The 20,192-nt window shown below is 52.6% G+C and overlaps 1 long non-coding RNA gene across 1 annotated transcript; it reads left to right on the forward strand.

The window, feature by feature from the left end:
• The first annotated feature begins 6,885 nt into the window (after positions 1 to 6,885).
• On the forward strand, positions 6,886 to 18,042 carry LOC122152906. The gene is made up of 3 exons (XR_006164889.1): positions 6,886 to 7,701; positions 9,811 to 9,991; positions 17,612 to 18,042. It is a non-coding gene; the product is annotated as an uncharacterized LOC122152906 (long non-coding RNA).
• The last annotated feature ends 2,150 nt before the right edge of the window (positions 18,043 to 20,192 follow it).

The raw sequence follows: 20,192 nt of genomic DNA on the forward strand, positions 1-20,192 counted from the left end.
AAAGGAGAGGTAGGAAACCCTCCTGTTGCTTAAGAAGCCCCCTTCTCTGACACCCCAGTTTCAAGCTGTAGTTCTCCTGATCGCTTCCCACTAACTGCACTACAGCAACTCAAGGAGGCAGACAGTGCCCCGCCATGAGCCTGGCTGGAGAGATTTACAGCTCCCTGCAAACTGCAGGCAAAGCGCCTTCGGGAGCACGGCGAGAAGAGCAGATAGACTTGCCCTGGCTCGGGTGGCCCAGCCAGTGGCCCACACCAGCACAGAGGGGATGATTGCACCTGCCTGACAGGACGGGTTTGCTCTGCATTTTCGTGGATCTGCCAGGATTTTGCTCGTGCGCCTCTTCTTCCGCTGCCTGAGCAGCCTCAGCATTCTTTGGAACGGGAGGGGAGCAGCAGAAGGCTTCAGTGAAGGCACCGAGCTACTGACTACACCATTAACATGTTGCTGTATAGGAACATACAGCTAATTTGGAAAAGTTAAAGAACCTCAGCTAGGATTTCTTTTGCTTTTGACACAGTCCACAGGAATCTGGGATGTATAATTCATAGGCACTTTTATTAATTCAAATCGTTCTGTAGCTTGAACGATCCGGAAGCAGCTTCCATTTGGTCAGAAATGAAGGTGCAGACGACTGAAGCTGGCTAGCGCAGCACCCTTCGACTTCGTAAGTCTTCACATGCTTAGGACAACTTTTCAACAAAATGATGGGGGACAGAAGGCAAGTGTAGCGCACACCCAGAACAGGGGACCGTTGGGAAATCGGCAGCTTTACTTTATTCGGGGCCCGGATGCTGTAATGTGTGCATGTCCTTGTCACTTGAGGCGTGTTCTCAGGACACAAGCCTGTCCTTGTAAACATGCAGATGAGAGAACCGCTGCAAAAAGAAACTGCAGAGAACAATCCACCCCTCAGCACGAGATAGAAACAAGAGCACCATTTCAGTGGGCAAGCAATGCAGAAACTCGTGCAGCCTACAACTTGAACCAAAGCGTCCTTGTGCCCATCACCCCCAATCCAGTGGGGCTGTGGAGAGGAAAAACTTGATTTCTAAACCAAGCTGGCAAAAAATCGGTGCAGAGGCTGGCCGAGACACCTCCGTGAGTTTGCCTTCCCACTGATGCAGACAAGAAGTACTGTGAATAGAAAGCAGGGGCCGCCGCTCACGAGATTTTCACGGGCAGACCCACGTGGCTGACTTACACACAGCACCTCCACTCTCACGCAGTCGAACTAACAGACGATGCTCGTCTAAAATACAAACCGAGTGCTTGGACTAATGACTCTAATGATTGACTAATTAATTATAGAAGCCGAGAGGCAGCAGTGGGGGTGGGAATTGACGGCCCACGCAGTGATGGATCCTGGGCTCCCCGAACTCGGGAGCAGGGTGCCTGCGGCCCTCTGCACCGTCCTCTGGAGGGACGGCACCTACGGCTGCTTCCCGCGTGTATGGGATCAGCCCCACTACTGGAGCTTTTGAGCACCACCAACGCAGCGGTCGGCCAGGAGCACCAGCCAGCTTGGTGAGCGGAGAGGGCCCTGGCCCTGCGAGGCGTCAGGAGTGGGGATGAGACAGTCACGGGCACGTGCTGCCGGTGACCAAGCTGGACGAACACGGCAACGTAAAGACAAACCCCAAGAAAGGGTATTTCCTTCCTCTTTGACGCCATGGGCCTATGGGGTCGGAAGGCCTGGCGTGACATCGCCGAGCAGTGGACTGTGACGTCAGCGAGCGATGGACTGTGACCTCGCGTCCCTCGCTGCTTATATTCGGGCGCCGGCAGCCGCTGGCCCAGCCTGGCTCGTGCCTGGACTCCTGCCGAGCGTGCCTGCGAGGTCTGGAGGTTCGAGCGAGGCTGCCTGGTGCTGGGCGGGCGCTTTGGGGGCTGCCGTCGGCAGCTCTCGGTGCCCGTCCCGGAGCCATCCCCTGCGTTTCCCCGGCCTGCCTGGTTAAGGCAGCCGGCACCGCCGGGCGCGCTTGCGGCAGCGGAGGTGAGCTGTGGGGGGAAGCGTCCCACGGGGCGGCCGTGGGGCGGCCGTGGGGCTCGGGAAGCCGGGAGGGCGTCCTTCGAGGGGCCTGGCCGCTCCTGCCTCCCTTCCCTCCCCGGCACAGCGAGTGACCGCGCCTCTCTCCCTTTTGCAGCGTGTGACGCCAGTGGAGGGGAGCAGCTCCCCGTCCTTGGCTCTCCCAGCCCGCCGCACGAAGGAAACATGGCCACGGAGACAGAGTGGTGCTGCCCATCTGCCGCGACACTCATACAGAGTGTGGTTTATGTCAGCCCTGCCCACCAGTTCTGCCTGGGCTGCATCCTGCGGTGGGCAGAGGTGAAATCAGTGTGTCCACTCTGCAGAGGACCAGTAAATATTCTCTGGTTTTCTGTGCGGGCAGAAAATGATATCTACAGTGTGTCATCACACCCTAGAACAGCTCCCAGCATCTGCCAGAAACAGCCACCTGGCTGAAAACAGCCCCCATCGTGCGTGACATCTCCAGCTGAGCAGGGGTCTGCAGGGACAGAAGCTGTGGGTGGCCTCCTGCCCCAGGTCTGGGCAGAACTCTTCCAAAGAGAAGAGCATCATCTCCTGGACCCCGTGCTGCCCTGGCTGCGCCGGGAGCTGCAGGCAATATATGGGTCCCGGTGGCGGCTGGCACACAGGGTGGAGAGCCGCATCCTGCACGCCCTGTGCCTCCATGGTCCAGATCGTGTGGTCATGGTCCAGCTGTTGCAGCCTGTCCTTGAGGAACATACAGCACCGCTGGTCGATGGCATCATCAATATCATTGTGGGCCTGTGCAGCGAGGAGGCCGAGAGGCTGCTGCGCTCCGAGGCTGCGGGGCAGGGGGAAGACAGCCCTGCGGCCAGCTCCAGCTCCAGCTCCACCACTTGCAGCTGCACCAGCTCCAGCAGCTCCAGCAGCTCCAGCTCCACCACTTGCATCTGCACCAGTTCCAGGGCGGGAACTCCCAGCCCCAGCGCCTCCCGGGGGTCACCCCCGGCCCCGGCCCCGGCCCCGGCCCCGGCCCCGGCCCCGGCCCCGGCCCGGCCGCCTCCAGCAGCCCTGCAGGCTCCGCCGGGGAGGAGGAAGGCGGCACGTCGGGGGCCGCCCTCCGCGGGGCTCCCGGCCGCCCCCCGGCCGCGCCCGCCCCGGCAGAAGCCGGGGGAGGCGGCGGCGGCAGGTCCCTCTGCCCGGGGCTGCAGCCGCAGCCCCTCCGCTCCCGGCCGGGGCAGGGACCGCTCGCCTGGGGGGCCCCGGCGCCCCCCGAAGAGGAGGGCCCCCGGCCCCCGGGACGGTCCCCAGCCCGGCAAGAGGCCGCCCCGCCGGCGCTGAGAGCAGGGCTGCCGCGTGTCCCCTTTCCCAGGAAGGGGAAATAAACTCCTTTTTCCCTGACCCCGTCTCTGAGTGCTTCTTCCTGCCCCCCGCGCCCCACCGAAGGTGGCTGTCCTGGGTTGAGTGAGTGGTGGAGTTTTTTGGTGGCAGGGGAGGGGGCTATCGGGGCGGCCCCTGTGAGAAGCTTCTCGAAGCTCCCCCAGCTCCACGTCAGCTCCACTTCTGTTTGGGAAATTGAGCCAATCGGCTGCGCCTCTGCGACAACGTATTTAAGAAGGGACGTGGTGACGGGCAGTCGGACTTGTGAGGAGGAGTTGCTGCAGCTGCATGAACACCAAGGTCAGTGGAGGAACGGAGGAAGAAAGGAGGGGGGAGGAGTGCCGGAGCAGAGACCCCCCTGTATCCTGTGGTGAGACGGCAGGGCGGCCCCCCCCCCCGCCACCCGTGAAGATCTACGGTGGAGCAGACATTGATTTACAGCCTGTTGTTCCTGCTTGGCTGATCAAGGTTCTGTGCCCGAAGAAGGCCGGGGTCTCATGGAAAAAGGTAGCCCCGCTGCTGTAATTCAGTGCTGGGAGGATTGCAGCATGCGGGGGAGTCCCACGCTGGAGCAGCTCGGGAAGGGCTGCAGCCGTGGGAGAGAATCCAGTCGGAGGAAGTTAGTGACCCATGACGGAGCAGTGTGGGGAACGCTGCGGCCCATAGGAGGAATTCAAGTCAGAGAAAGTTTGTGGAGGACTGTCTCCTGTGAGAGGGGGACCACGATGGAGCAGGGGGTAACAAGTTTTGGACACTCCCCTCACCGAAGATGAAGGAAGTGGCAGCACTGACTGCACCCCCCCATTCCCTGCCCCTGCGCCACTGGGGGAGGAGGTAGAGATATCGGGAGCAGAGCTGAGCCCGGGAAGAAGGGAGGGGTGGGGGGTGTTCTCAAGATGTGGCAATGCTTCTCACTGTCCTACTCTGTTATGTGTTGTTAGTGTCTGTAATAAATGTATGTTCTTTTTTTTCTTCCCCTAACGAGTCTGCCTTTTGCTCATGATCATAAAAGGGGGATTTTCCCCCATCCCAGTCCTATCTTGAACCCCAAGCCTGGCTCTCTGTCCCTTCTCATTGCCGGAGGGGAAGGGAGAGAGAGTGCTGCATTGTGGTTGGCTGTCAATCAGGCCTAAACCACGACAGTGGCGCCCGCCTGCTGGGGGGCACGGCCGTGGGCCCCCGCAGCCCCAGGGCCGTGTCGGCGGCGCCTCCTCCCGCTGGGAACCCTGCTGCAGCCGCCCGCCCGCAGCGCAGCGGAGGCCCAGGGCAGAGCGGGCAGGGGGTGGCTTGGCCGCAGGCCGACGGGGACCCAACTGGGCATCACCCCCGGTCTCTGCTGGCGGTCAGTGGAACCGGTCGCGATGAGCTGCAACCCTGCCCCCTCCAGCACGTGCCTCTGCACCCCACAGCGGGTGACGAAGCAGGAAGCTCTCCAGGTGGGCTGATGTCTGTGCTGCTGGAGGTGTCTGCGCCTGCGCCGGGGTTTGGGCTTCGGGTCTGTGCGTGCAGAGCTCAGGTTCAGGCGTCTTTGGAGTCGGTGAGGCAGCCCGGTGTGGAAAGGAGTGACCCGCCAGCGAAGGGGCTGGATAATCCCCCGAGTTCCGCTGTTTCTCGCGTGGCTTGGGTTCAACAGCTGCTGACCACCAGCGCTTCAGCGCCGACATCTGGCCTGCTGGTGTGCTGGAGGAGCGAGTGTCACAGCCGCTCTCCCTGCCGCAGACGGCCCGTGGATTTGCGCCGCTGTAATGTGGAGAACGTTCACAAGAGGGTGCAGAGACCTGATCTTTCTGCTGGGTTCAGCAGCTGCCGTGTCGCGTGGCAGTAGGAATCACGGCAGCGGGCTCCTTTGTAGATGCCCCATTGCTTCTCCCCAGAAAAGAGCCCTCGGAACTCTGCTTTATAACAACAGGCTCCTGCCTCCCTTGGCTGTGCCCTGGCATCCAGAGGAGCCCAGCTGCTGTCACGGGAGGCGTGAGAACAGACACAGATGCGGAATGGTGCCTCTTGACAGATCTCATCCCTGCAGGGCGCAGAGAAGCAGTGCCTGAGGCGAACTGGTGCTTATGCCCTGGGAAATGCCTCGTCAGCTTTCTGCCCGGGTCTCTCCCGGAGGCTTTGCTTTAGGAGAGGGGTGACCTGGAATCCAGAGGACGGTCATTGGTTCTGACAGGGATGGACTTTCTTAACGTTGAACCCAGCCTCAACTCTCCCTCAGTGCCCTGAACTGCGTGAGAAACAACTTCTTGCTGTGTTTTGGGGAATGCAGGGGGACTGGTTTCAGCAAAGGCCAGACCTGAGGGTGAGAGCTTCTTCCACAGCTCTCCCACTTCCGCATTGCCAGCCGAGGAACTGATGGCTGCCCCGGCTGCAGCGTCTCTGTGCCACGGAGCAGCTCAGCAGTGGACACGAACGCACACGGGTCTCGTCAGAGTTATCACGCTGGGGGTGCTGGCTGTGCCAGCAAGCAAGGTTGGACAAGGAGCCGTGTGTGTGCCCTTAAGCCCAACTCCGTCGCTTTGGCAATGCCTCCAGGTGCCGTTACAAATGCACATCATCGGGGTCTTGGGAAGGCTCCCGGTGCAAAGTGCCCCCGGTGCCCTCCCCTGTCCGTGGGACCGGCTGTGGCTTAAGCTGCATAAGCAGAACCTGTGTCCGCGGCAGGGAGGAAAGAGGCGATGGCTAGATTACTGCCTGGCTCCCCAAAACACGACTTAGGGATACATTTTCACAACGAACACCGGCCCTTTCCCCACTGCTTGCCACACACAGGGCTGTCACTTGCACCACCTCCCTCCCATCACAGTGGGACAGGACCACCTCCCGACCCTGCCCTTTGCCTCCGTGTCTTCTGTGCGCAGGCACCGACCTCCCCTAACTGCCCACGTGCACCTGAACAGCGATGACGGGCTGCAGGGCGTCACTGTTTCCATACTCTTAATTCCTTCCCAGACACCTCCAGCTCACGGCGGGTACCTTTGCCAAGTCATCTCAGCCTCAGTCACCATCACGCTGGGGTCTTTTTCAGTATAAAATGTCTCATCCACCTAAAATAAAGCTCTTGATAAGATTAGTCTTATAAACTGTGTGGATGCTGAGGCGGTACGCTCCAGATTGGCCCACAGTAACAGAGTGTCAGGATCTCAGGAAACGGCTTCTGCACGCCCCCCGTGCCTTTGTCTTGGTTGCAGAGCAGAGGCAAGCACGAGGCCCACGGTTTGACGGACATGACCCCCCCCCCATCCTTGAGAAACCACTGTGAAAACAGAGGTGACATCATTTTGTGAAGGACACAGCGTTCTTCCACTCACACAGGCCATGAAAAATAGGTGGCAAAATCAAACACGTGAGGCACAATTTATGTCATAAATGTACGGCAAATTTGAACCACTGGCAGTTAGTCAGGTTGTTGGCTTCTGGTTTGCGGGGACCGGTTGTCCCTGCAGTGCTGTGGCTTAGGCCATAGGGTAGTTCATGTCGCGTGACTGATCTGACACTGAGCCCGGTAAAGGCATTCCAGCCTGTTCGGATGTTCTTCGCGTCTCCCTGCTGAGGCAACCAGGAATTACAGGTTCATGCGAGTTCATCTGTACAAAGCCACAGAACACCTCCTTTCTCATGCAGGAACCTAGCAGATACAGTCCGCTATTGGCAGGGATCGCTAATGTGATGCAGGAAGACTCATCCTCGAACAGTTTTCCGCTCCTCGTCCTGGAAGAAAAGTTTATGCTTGCAGTGTTGTCCAAGGACAAAACCAATACAGACGTTCAGGAACAGAATTTTTTGTACCCAAATGGAAGCTGCATCTTCTTAGTGCGATCTCTCAGCCATGGCATCAGTTGAGGCAGGTACCGAGAGGTAACCCTCATTTCAGACCGCAGGGTTGAAACCGGGAAGACCAGTCGAGAGAACGAGAACTAGACCCTGATGGAAGCGGGACAAAACCCGCCTTCGGGCGACCGTTACCGCCGCGACGCGGCCCGCGGGCGCCATCTTGTGGGCAGGCGGCCATTAGCCGCGGGCGCGCCGGTCACGTCCCCCTTCTCCTGAGGGGGCTCCCGGGCGGCCGGGCCGATCGGTACGGCCGGCGCTGCGGAGCGCGCGGGCCCCGCCGGTCGGAGCGGCGGCGGCTGCCGGCCCCAGGGTGCCCTGAGGGGGCTCATGTCGGGGGCGCTGGCGGCTGTTTCCAGCACAGCGCCCAACAGTGACCTGAGTGCACGAGTTGTGGGGGCGTGACGGCTCCGAGGCTTTCAGAATTCCCTTGTTTCCCCTTTCTCTCCGAGCACTTGATTTACGGATGAAAGACTTCGCAACTCAGGGTTGTAAAGCAGGTATGCTTATTCGGCGCCGGGCGCACGGCGGAACGCTCCCCCGCAACAAGCGTGCGCGCCCCCCTGCCGTTCTAGTCTTGCTTATATGTTACAGTGTGTTGCGTATTCATGAGACGCGTATACATATTCATAACCTATTCCCGCCTACCCTCGCTTCTTATTATAATTAGGTCTCCTCCTCCTTGCGGCTGCGCAGTGAGCTCCTTTGGTCCGGGGCAGGGGTCGTGAAGAGCTGGGCAGTGGTCGGGGCAGGAAGTATCTCCTCTACCTCACTGCTGGACTTTTCATCCTGAATTCCTGCGCAGTCTCTGTCGCCTCCTGGACCCGGGCTAAACCGCAGAGCGGGTTTGTGCCGGTTGGGAGGTGATATTTTGCTGATACACACTTATTTAAGGAAAGGAAAGGGGGGCCCTGTTTTGAACAGGAAATAGAGGCAGAGCGATACAAGCAATGTGTCTTGTCTCGTGCAAGCATGATACCAAATTTGGCTAATATCCCATTTCACACTGACCCTTGTTTCAGATCTGCTGAGGGTTCTCCTCTTGGCTGCTGCCTGGGGAACGCTCACTAAGACCTGGCAGCTTGTACTTTATGACAGGCCATCCATTTGCTACTGAGTGCCGAAGGCACCCTCTGTGGTGGCTGGAGGAAGTGCCCTGAGCCCTTCTGGAATACGTGCTCATTTCATGGCTGATGCGCCTGCAGGAGATGAGATTTAGTGATCCAGGTAATCCCTGTTTCTGTCTTGCCGCTGCTTTCCTAGCAGTTCAGTGGACGTGCACAGTGGACTCTGTGCCATGAATAAGCGCAGTTCCCCTTGAGGGATCTGGGCCCCCAGAGGAGGAGGCACATCCAGACGGCCCAAGTACCAGGCTAGCCCCGGTCTCCTGGGCTTTTCGTATGACCTCAGAACTACTTTTAGCCCAAGCCTATTGGGAGTTTGGGCTGCATCGGTACGCGACATAGGCATCACAAGGGTGGAAGGGTTTATCGTTATCATTATTGCTGTTTTCATGCGGCAAAGGCTCTTCTGGGCTTTCTCTATCTAAACATCCCGAGTCAGTGCGAGTGCCAAGTGACAGTTTGTATTCGCAAAGCACGCGTGTCCGTACCACAGTTCGGTGTTTGCCTTGTCAGTAAATGGAAAAATACAGTTCCTGTGATGGAATTCTCACATTACAGCAAGACATCCCAATTTCGGCATTTCTGAACACCTGCCAGTGCAGAGCCTGGCTCCTGCCACCTGTGGGCATTGGTTTTCTTCATGCATTGCTGTGAAGTGTGGGAGAAGCGAAAGAGTGAAAAAACTGTAAAATGCGTATTTCCTTAACACTTGGTGCCCCAAACAAGCACAGGACAGTGAGAAGATCCAGTGTTTTGTGTTGTCATGGCGCCACGGAAGAATGTGAATTGGAGGCCACGTGGTCCTATTCTCCCACTTTTCTCAAGGAATATTTGACAGAATTATACAGGTTTATCTCCTGCTCTTCCCCTTTTCTCAAGGAATGTTTTGCACAACTCCGCAGACACTCTCTCCCATGCTTCCGCTTTTCCTACCGTAACTGCGTGCACATTGTGCCAAGGAATGTGCTGTATCTTTATTCCAGAAACAACGGATTGACCACAGTCCCACCCACTCGCACATACACATCCAGATAAATACTACCCCAAGTTTGTATGTAACTCAGAGGGACGATAATCTGACAGGTCCTGCAGAGGCCGAGGAAAGCCTTGGGCAGGTCCCAGCGCTGGAGGTGGCCGGGCTGGCCACGAAAGGCTGGCTCGGCTGGCTGGGCTCTGCCTTCCCAACGGCGGCAGCCCGTGCTTGCCCTCGCCGCGCAGTGACTCGCAGGCAGCCAGCCCTCAGCTGCCGCGCCCGCCCTGTCCCGGGTCTCGGCCCTGCCCGGCTTCACCCCCGGCTGCTCTGCGCTCTTCTCGCTGCAGACTGGTTGGGGCACGAGGGCCCACGAGACGCCACCCGGAGCAGCGGGCTGGGCTCGGCCGCTCCTCTGAGAGCTACGGGCCTGAGCCCGGCGCTGGGGCGCTGGGGCGCTGGGGGCCCTTCTCCCCGGCCACAGAGCTGAGGCCCTTTTCTGCTGTGTCCTTTAGCAAGGGGGAGAAGACGAGGCTGCTGGAGCGCCGCGGGAGGGCCCAGGGACTGCCCGCCATGCCAAGGAGCTGCGAGCAGCCCCGAAGAGCTGTCACGGCGCCCACCCTTTCCAGCCGGAGAGCTGCCAGCAACGGTGACGTGTGGAAAACAGATTCCACAATCTGATAGATTGTAAAGTAGGTAAGTTTATTCAGCGCTGGGCACACAGGGGATCGCTCCTCCTAATGTGTGTGCTGCCATGTGGCACCGTTGCCTTAGATTTATAGAGCAAATGATTACATATTCATAATATTTCGCAATACGCCTATACATATGCATCACCTATCCCCGCTTCGTATTAAAATTAGCATTTCCATGATCTCCTCCCAGTTGAGTCTGCGCAGTGAGTTCCTTTGGTCCTGGGCAGGGGTCGTGAAGGACTGGGCGGTGGTCGTGGGAGGAAGTATCTCCTCTTCCTCAGTGCTGAACTTTTCACCCGAATTCCTGCGCAGTCTCTGTCAACCCCTGGACCCGCAGAGCAGGTTTGTGCCGGTTGTGGGGTAATCTTCTACTGACACCCACTTACTCAGGGGTGGAGGAGGCTTTGTACTTAAACAGGAGATAGTGGTCGAGCAACACAAACACAGCAATATCTGTCTCGCACAAGCTAAGCAAACTCTTATCTCGACTATTTCCCTCGTCATCCCCTTCTTGCTATTCCCATATTAACCCTTACATCCCCTGTTCCTATCTAGGCCCTGTATCAACGGGTGGCAGGGGCGAGGAGCGCCTTTCCAAGGGGAACGTGCCAAATTAAGGCTGCTGGTGCCTGGGCCCAGCCAGCGTGGCCGTGCTGCTGCCTGCCTTGCCTTTCTCTGCGGCCACGGGCACGGGAGGGGCCCCGCAGCCCCCTGCTCGGAGGGGTCTCTGGGCAAATGGCCAGAGGACTGGTCCTGCCAGCCGGTCACCACAGGCCATGCGACCAGGAGCGCGGTGTCCCTTCCAGGACATGGGCCTCAAGGTCTTCAGAGCACAGCTTCTCTGCATCTAAACACCACTTTTCATGGATGACCAGAGCTCCGTGGCTGGTCACATCACTCTTAGAGCAGATTCACACTGCCAAAAGAAAATGGTGGGCCTGATGCTCCTTGAAAGGCTACACTCCTTAGATGAGCCCTTGGCTAACTGTTGGGCCTGATGCTCCTTGAAGGGCTACACTCCTTAGATGAGCCCTTGGCTGACCGTCAAGAACTGTCCAATGACCTTTGCAGAATGTTTATTCATTTAGGAAGGAGCATAACTTTTGAAAAAGCCCTTTTTTTGCCAGGTAAAGCACTGCACACAGGAGAAAACCATGATTTGAAAGGGTAAAAGAGCACTAGGAGCAGTATGTGCAACTAAGCCGGACATGTCTGGAACATGAGGTGACTCTTGCCTCCCAATTTGTCCACTGTTTGCTCAGGCCTTGGCAACAGCCGCTCTGAACCCTTGTACTGAGCACTGAGCAGTATAAGTGCTCTGCTGCTACTGCAGTGTTAGCAGTATTCAGCCTGCATGTTCTTTGGAGCTCAGACCAACCTCACAAAAGGGAGCAAATTCCAAAATGTGTCTTCTGGCATCCTCAGAAAACTACAACACAAGCGGAATTGCTGGAAAGTTGGGATGAGTGTCGTGAAGGAAGCGGTAGACTGGATTGAATAGAGTATGCACAAGTCCATGGGACCCTGGAATAGGCCTCCCGTGGTCCTGAGCGAACAGGCAGATGTCATTTCCACGCCAGCCTCTGAAATGTCACGGCAGTCAGGCAAAGACCCCGGTGACTGGAAAAAGGGAAACTGCACACATTTTCAAACGAGGTAATAAGGAGGCCCCTGGGAACTGCTGAGCACTCAGCCTCACCTCAGTGCCTGGTAAGATCATGGAACAGATCCTCCTGGAAGTTATGTTGAAGTTATACGTGAAAGTCCTCTGCAGCACCTTGGCCTGAGTTGCAGCAACAGAGCTGCAAAGTCCTTCCTCGCCCTGTTACACTAGAGAGCGTGAGCGGCTGCTCTTGCTATGCGGTTGCACAACAGGAGAGATCACAAGAAGAGTCTCTTCTTGGGTGCATTGATTGCAGCATGTCAGATTAAACAAACTATTCCAAGCATGTGAGAGCTCTGTTCATGACAAGCTGCTGCAGTGAAGCTTTGTGTGCTGGTATTCCAGACTTCTTAGTTTGAGCTGTTAAACACCTCACACCAGCTTGGTTATGCAGCTTTATAATTATACATGGTTTGCTTGCTAACAAGAAGTCAACTGTTAAGGCCTTGAGAATGAATCCTGTTTCATTCATGTGTACCCCAGCACGTCTGGGGTTTTTAGAACCTGCTGTGTATTACTGTCCATTTGTCAACATTAAACTTTTTTCACCATCTGTCAGGCCATTTGCAGAGCAATTCCAAATCCTTATTAAATCTGTTTGAAACTGGCTTAAGGCTCAGCATTTCACTTTCTCCATCAACACTCCATGGAGGTGATCTGCACAGAAGAAAACAACAGGGGCTTCAGTTCTAGTCCCCTTCGAGACCTACTTTAATACTTGGCCCAGCTTGAAGAGGTCCTTCAGTATTGTGCTGTCTTCTGTTTTATGGACCATTACCTTATTGGGTCTTTTAACTGGGATCCTCACTACCGAGTGTTGTGCAGAAGCTTGGCAGAAAGTGAAACTTTTTAAAGTTCAGATATTCTACGCTATTATGTGAGCTGTTCATCTGTCTCAGCAGTGCTAGCAGGGACATAACTTCCTGTTTGTCTTGAAGCTATTCCTGAGGTTTTGTTTAAGGCCTTCCAAATCACAGCAAATGGCTCTTCTAAACTTATTGAATACTAACTTGTGAATTAAACTACACATATACGTGTCTGTGGCCGAAGAGATGAATTAGAAGCAGAAATAAGAAGTTTTCTTTTAGGTATATTATGAGAACAAATCCAAATTGCTGGCAGCTTGTCAAGCTTGAAAGAAGATTTGTTCATTCACACATAAAGCACTGCAAGTTACCCAGATAACGGAAAGGAGATTTTCCTCCTTTCTATCATTCCCATGGTTTTTCCCTTTTAATAAATTTGTTCTTGAGTTGGCTTGATTTAGCCAAGCAAAAATGATAGAAGAATTTATTTTGTCACAGTTGGTGTCCAGTCAGGCAAGACAAAGCAAAATAACATGCAGGGGAACTAGTTCAGCTTTTTTAGCTTGGGCTGAAGAGTGTTGCCTCTGCATTGGTTCTTACCTTACCTTCCTCTTTTAGGTCACAAGACAGCTTTAAATCTGAGCAGGGAAAGTAAATGGATGTTACCGGGAATTAGACTTTCATAGGAAATGCTGAGAGACAAACTGTCTTTTAAAGCTCTGTGTGTGTGTGTGTTGGATGTATTTCTCATGCAGCACAAAACTCAGACATTCATTTACTCAGCAAGTGAAATCATTACTTAATTTGATCATTGACTGTTTCCTTGCTTTTCCCTGGATGTGGGATGGGGCTCTGCCTTGGGAGCTGAGGCTTTAAGGATGCTGAGATGCGTGGAGTTGTGACTCTTAGTGGCCAACAAAATGAGCAATCAAAGAACTGGAGGGAGAGTCCTGGGAAACTCCAGTTGTTTCTGAACACGCGTGTAAGTAATATTGCATCAAAACTTTGTTAGGAATTCCCAGGGAAGCTGAGGTTGCACAAAGGCCTGTTTAGGAGAAAATGTCTGTCGACAAACTACAATAAACTGTACATCCTTTTTCACTTTGGAGTTTGGTTGGGAAGAATCCCATCAGTTTTCTCAGGGGCCAGAAAATGCACAGACCAAGGAAGTTCTATAGGAAAACCCAGCGTTTTCTTTTAAAACTTTGACTTTCCCTTTCTTTGTCATGAGAATGAACATTCAAAGCAAAATTCTAAGTTAATGGATGATGTGTAGAGAAATCTTTCGCTTGCCATGTGAAATCTCAGTCTTGAGTTAAGGGCCTGTTGCGTTCTCAGGGATGAAGAAGGTTTTTAATGCATGGTAAAATATGAAAGTGATATCCTTAGATCACTTCAGGGTAGAGGAAAATTACCATTTTTAGTGCACATGTATTGTCGGAAGTCAACGTTATTCTGCCTTGCTGTGGTGTGATGTTTTAGGATATTGACAAAATGCTGGGTACTTTTCCAAAGCTTTGCTTGAAACTTGGCATCATTTACATTCATCGCCAAAGTGCTTCAATTCATTTACGGTTAGAAAAAAGAAGAAAACCAAAACTTGGCATCATTTACACTCATTGCCAAAGTGCTTCAATTCATTTACAGTTAGAAAAAAGAAGAAAAACAAACCAAAACAAAACAGACCAACTTCTTCATCGCTATGTTCATATGCATAACTGGCAATCCAGTGGTACAGTATGTCAGTGGTTTCAGTACCATAAAGACCTGCACACGAGCCAACTCCCACACATTGTGCTGCCTTAATTTGACTCTTATAAGAGGAAACAACACATGCCTGCGGAGAGACCGAATGACTGCAAATGTGAAAATCATGAACCAGAGCCTCTGGAGAGCAAGAAGCATTCGGGCAGGGAGTACTGGTAGGGAGCAGGCAGGAACTTTTATGAAGGAGAAAAAATAGTCAAATGAAGGAAGCCTTTTCCTTTCAGCCACAGATATGCAGTGCTTGTACCTAACCAATTGCATTTAACCCTCTCCATGATTTTAAAATACTTTGAGGAAAGGTGTCCAAACATAGGTGTAGTCATCAGATACGCAGCATTCCTTTAACCTGTCTCAGGGAGAACGGAAAGCTGGAAAATAGCATACCGTCCCAGTGCCACCTGGTTCTGTATGATAGTGTAAGATCCGTAAGGTCTTCTCCGCCACTGCCAATTCCTATTTGTACATCCAGAAAGCTTGCTCTGAGGGAAGTGGGGGGAAGCAGTCGCTTTACCAACTCCTTGTTAGAACGTGAAGCTGCCGCAAGTTGCCTGCTCTTTGTGACTCCGCAGGGAGAAAGCAGCAGCTGAACAGGGTCCTGTTAAAGACAGGTGAGCTCAGGGGCCTGTTGCCCACTGTGACCAACACCTCACCCCTGGGAAAAATGGTAAGTTGAGTGAGCATGACAGCCGTCCCCTGAATGCCCTCCGACAACGTGGGGCCCTGCTGTTCAGGTTGTCCCAGAGCAAGAGAGATTTTTTCTGCCAGCCGTGCCCTGTGAGGAGAATAATGGACTCCGGCAACTCTGTAAGAGTCATAAATCCAAGACGTTTGTTGCCGATACAAGCGCGCTGTTTATATATCCTCCTAGCAACTGATCACACATAAACAAAAAGCTTGATGGGTTACATGCATTCTTCACACGCTGTCCATGCGCCTAAGGCTAACATCTGATTGGTCACTACCCTCTGTCCGTAATACACCAGACAGCTCATCGGCTACAAGTCCGTTACTGCTATCCTAGGCCTATTGGTTCATTAAATCTCACACGCACAAACACAACGTTCTATGCACCTTTAGCTCAAGGTAGAAAACTCTCCACTGTTTAAGAAACGGCCAGATGTTTTCCATTAACCGTCGCCTTGCATGTTTTCCTCAGACAAAGCTCGGCATCCTTGTCTTGTTTTTCTGCATTCCTGTTTGCTAGTCCCGAGGCTTCTGGCCGACGAAGGTCCAGATGTCCTCATCATGCACCAGCTGTACAGCGCGCTCAGTTCTTCTTCCTCTTTTCGCGTCCCTTTGGCGATGTAGCCAAAGACTTGCTCTTGTCCAGCGTTGCCATCGTCCTCCAAAAACGATCCCACAGCCCTATGGGTTTTTCTTTCCAGAGATTTTTTTCCCAGCCCTTTTTCAGTGCGCACCATTTTAAACAGCAGCTGCCAACCACTTCCTTTCAGCACTGCCGCGATTGGAAGAGGCAGCTCAGTACTCATTTTTTTTTTGCCACTTCTCACGGTTGTAAGCTTTCCATTAAACGTGCAGCTTCCTTTTTCCAGAGTGAAAATTCTTGTCTGCGGGCTTTTCCAGGGTAGTCTGTGTCTTGTTGTTTGTTTACTGGAAAGTCTGAGTGGACAACTGCATTTATACATGTGTGACTTGCAGATTTTACACAACAGAAACAAAGAAGGAGGATGCAGTTTTAGTGGTGTGAACACGGTTATTGGAATATGAATACAGTATTAGTGGTAGTGTGGCATGGTGTACACAGTATGTGGCAGCCCAAACGTAATACTGGTTCAGTGACAGCATCTTTTGTCTGTAAACAAGACCTAGGAGGCAGAGTGGCTTCCTCTTTTCCTCTCACATCCCGTGGTGGTCTGTAGACTTGCCATGCACTTCAGCCCTTACCTTATGGTCCATGTGAAGGTGTTTCCACTGGGTTTTTTTGGAACTTTTCCGCTGGGGTTTTCGGATGGCAAAAGAAAGAGAACCTGAGACTTAACAAGTGACAGTACTGCAGTTTAGTAAGTTTAAAGTAGTGGGTACAGATAACGGGTTTTTATGAGAATGTTTCGAGCTATCCAGCTTCAAGAGGAAATCAAGTTTTATCCGCTGGCTCTGACGAGCAGGCTGGGGAGATATCACTGAAAATAACTGCTAGAATGTAGAGCTAAATCATGCACAGACATAAATTTACAGTTTTGGGTAGTGGAGGCGAATAATATAATATCTGCATTGAAATGTGTTGCATGTCTTTTTTAAAAAAAAATGAAGCGGAAAAAAAGTATTTACAGAGAGTTACCAACAATTGTCACATTTCAATTTCCTCATGAATGGTTTTATGGGCTGCACTCGTGGAAACACCTTTTTAAAGGGAAGGTTAACATGGTTATGTCAAATACAAACTGGATATTTTGTATAATGTAATGTTATGTGTACCTAACCCATACAATTTACTAAACGTTCATTCTGTTAAATAAAGTGAATGTAACAGTGCCACTGCAGTCTTTGACGAAGCAATAAGCCAGTTGTCAGGTGGATAAACTTTGAAGCCAAAGGGAAGGAACAGTCTTGTATGAATGGGATACCACATGAACTATGCAGCTTGGGTCAATATGTATACATATTTGTGTCTTTGTCTGTTTAAAAATAAATAGCTGTTTGTGCACTGAATGCAAAGTGAAGAAGTACAAGGGTGTACTGGTTTTGGCCAGGATGGAATTATAATTTCTTCATAGTAGCTTGATTAGGTCTAGGAGCAGTATGGTGCTTATCTGTCACGCGGGGTTAAACCACAACACAGGGAGACAGTGGAAATTATTATACCAGGACGGCCAATGCACACTTCCATAGAAAAGGCAACATATCATGCTGGTGGAGAAAAGTTTCAACTACAAATCTCACTTTTATTTGTTCAGTAGTGTAATAAATAAGCTAAAAAGGCAAAAAGTCCCATAGTGTGGCCACTACAACCACTTTGCTAAGAAAATTCTCCAACGCTTTTGACTTATGAGAAAAATAGTTGTGAATCATCCAGAAAAATTTTCCGTACCTCTGTCATAAAGAATTAAAAGAGAAAGATAAAAGCAGATCACACCTAGGCATTCAAATCCTACCATATGATACGATGAGGAAGAATGTCTGACTTATCTGAAAACTATTTTTTTGCATCTAATTGCTGCCACATGATGACTGTCTAAGCTGAGTATATTCTACATAAAGCTTCTCCCAAGTATGTGCTTAAAATGAGAGACACCGTGTCTATGCGATCAGAAGGAGATAATTCTAACTCACTCTCTTTGCATAGAAAGTATACTTGCCCTTTGGGTTAAGAAAGTATGTTTTGATGTGAGACATATGAATCTAATTCTACGACTCTATTTTTCAGGTAATCATAGGTGAAACACAGGGAAACTGAATTGAATTCACCTTTGAATAAGTGGGAAAGCAGAAAAGTTTCTTTGTTCATCGCTACCGCACTCTTTCTCCATTCCTTTAGTGTGTATTTACAATATAGTTTTTTAAACAGGAAAGTAAATCAAGATTGTAGAATGCTGCTGTATGAAAAACATGATCAAATTCAGATCCCTTTTATGGTAGGATGAACGACAGCTAAAAGTCATCAACATACTTATTCCATAATGCAATCTATCTTAAAATCCTAAAAACCCATTATGTAAATTGGGCTAGTATATGAATGAGAAATGTTTTGAAAAACTTCAACTGTTTAAAAAACCCATCTTTTCATTTCAGAAAAGAAAGTTTATACGATGAGTGTATCTGTTTATGCTTATTAATTGACAGTGGTTCCTCTGAACCCGCCAGGGTTTCTTATTCACAATATAAAATTCATCATAAGCATTAATCTTTACAACATTGGATTGAAAGTATTTACTATTCACCTTCTGGATCTGGCCTGCATTAATGATACTGATGAAGTCAGTATTTTTCAGAGAAGATATAAACTTGGAGTTCCAAGTGATAATGACTCTCCTGGATTTCATGATTCTCTGGACTCTTGGACAATTTCACTTCAAACAGTTGTTTTAGGACCATCTAATTTTTTTCCTTTTCTGAAAGAATGTCCTTTGTGGACATCCTTGGAACTGGCTTGAACACTCTGGTGGCCTTCGGATTATAGGATGATCGGCTATGATTCAGTATCTCCTTGAAATGCTACTTGTTTTTGAAGAACTACCATGTTTTAAAGTAGGAGTTGTTGCCTGTCGAATAATGATGACCCAAGCATTTAGGTACAATTTTAGTGTTTATTGGACACCTGAATTATTTTTCTTGCTGTCCTGGGTTGAGTGAGTGGTGGAGTTTTTTGGTGGCAGGGGAGGGGGCTATCGGGGCGGCCCCCTGTGAGAAGCTTCTCGAAGCTCCCCCAGCTCCACGTCAGCTCCACTTCTGTTTGGGAAATTGAGCCAATCGGCTGCGCCTCTGCGACAACGTATTTAAGAAGGGACGTGGTGACGGGCAGTCGGACTTGTGAGGAGGAGTTGCTGCAGCTGCATGAACACCAAGGTCAGTGGAGGAACGGAGGAAGAAAGGAGGGGGGGGAGTGCCGGAGCAGAGACCCCCCTGTATCCTGTGGTGAGACGGCAGGGCGGCCCCCCCCCCCGCCACCCTGAAGATCTACGGTGGAGCAGACATTGATTTACAGCCTGTTGTTCCTGCTTGGCTGATCAAGGTTCTGTGCCCGAAGAAGGCCGGGGTCTCATGGAAAAAGGTAGCCCCGCTGCTGTAATTCAGTGCTGGGAGGATTGCAGCATGCGGGGGAGTCCCACGCCGGAGCAGCTCGGGAAGGGCTGCAGCCGTGGGAGAGAATCCAGTCGGAGGAAGTTAGTGACCCATGACGGAGCAGTGTGGGGAACGCTGCGGCCCATAGGAGGAATTCAAGTCAGAGAAAGTTTGTGGAGGACTGTCTCCTGTGAGAGGGGGACCACGATGGAGCAGGGGGTAACAAGTTTTGGACACTCCCCTCACCGAAGATGAAGGAAGTGGCAGCACTGACTGCACCCCCCCATTCCCTGCCCCTGCGCCACTGGGGGAGGAGGTAGAGATATCGGGAGCAGAGCTGAGCCCGGGAAGAAGGGAGGGGTGGGGGGAAGGTGTTCTCAAGATGTGGCAATGCTTCTCACTGTCCTACTCTGTTATGTGTTGTTAGTGTCTGTAATAAATGTATGTTCTTTTTTTTCTTCCCCTAACGAGTCTGCCTTTTGCTCATGATCATAAAAGGGGGATTTTCCCCCATCCCAGTCCTATCTTGAACCCCAAGCCTGGCTCTCTGTCCCTTCTCATTGCCGGAGGGGAAGGGAGAGAGAGGTGCTGCATTGTGGTTGGCTGTCAATCAGGTCTAAACCACGACAGTGGCGCCCGCCTGCTGGGGGGCACGGCCGTGGGCCCCCGCAGCCCCAGGGCCGTGTCGGCGGCGCCTCCTCCCGCTGGGAACCCTGCTGCAGCCGCCCGCCCGCAGCGCAGCGGAGGCCCAGGGCAGAGCGGGCAGGGGGGAAGGTGGCTTGGCCGCAGAGCCGACGGGGACCCAACTGGGCATCACCCCCGGACTCTGCTGGCGGTCAGTGGAACCGGTCGCGATGAGCTGCAACCCTGCCCCCTCCAGCACGTGCCTCTGCACCCCACAGCGGGTGACGAAGCAGGAAGCTCTCCAGGTGGGCTGATGTCTGTGCTGCTGGAGGTGTCTGCGCCTGCGCCGGGGTTTGGGCTTCGGGTCTGTGCGTGCAGAGCTCAGGTTCAGGCGTCTTTGGAGTCGGTGAGGCAGCCCGGTGTGGAAAGGAGTGACCCGCCAGCGAAGGGGCTGGATAATCCCCGAGTTCCGCTGTTTCTCGCGTGGCTTGTGTTCAACAGCTGCTGACAGCACCAGCGCTTCAGCGCCGGCATCTGGCCTGCTGGTGTGCTGGAGGAGCGAGTGTCACAGCCGCTCTCCCTGCCGCAGACGGCCCGTGGAT

The sequence above is a fragment of the Tyto alba genome, unplaced genomic scaffold, assembly GCF_018691265.1.
Source record: "Tyto alba isolate M040663 unplaced genomic scaffold, T.alba_DEE_v4.0 Super-Scaffold_13, whole genome shotgun sequence".
Classification (NCBI taxonomy): Eukaryota; Metazoa; Chordata; class Aves; order Strigiformes; family Tytonidae; genus Tyto; species Tyto alba.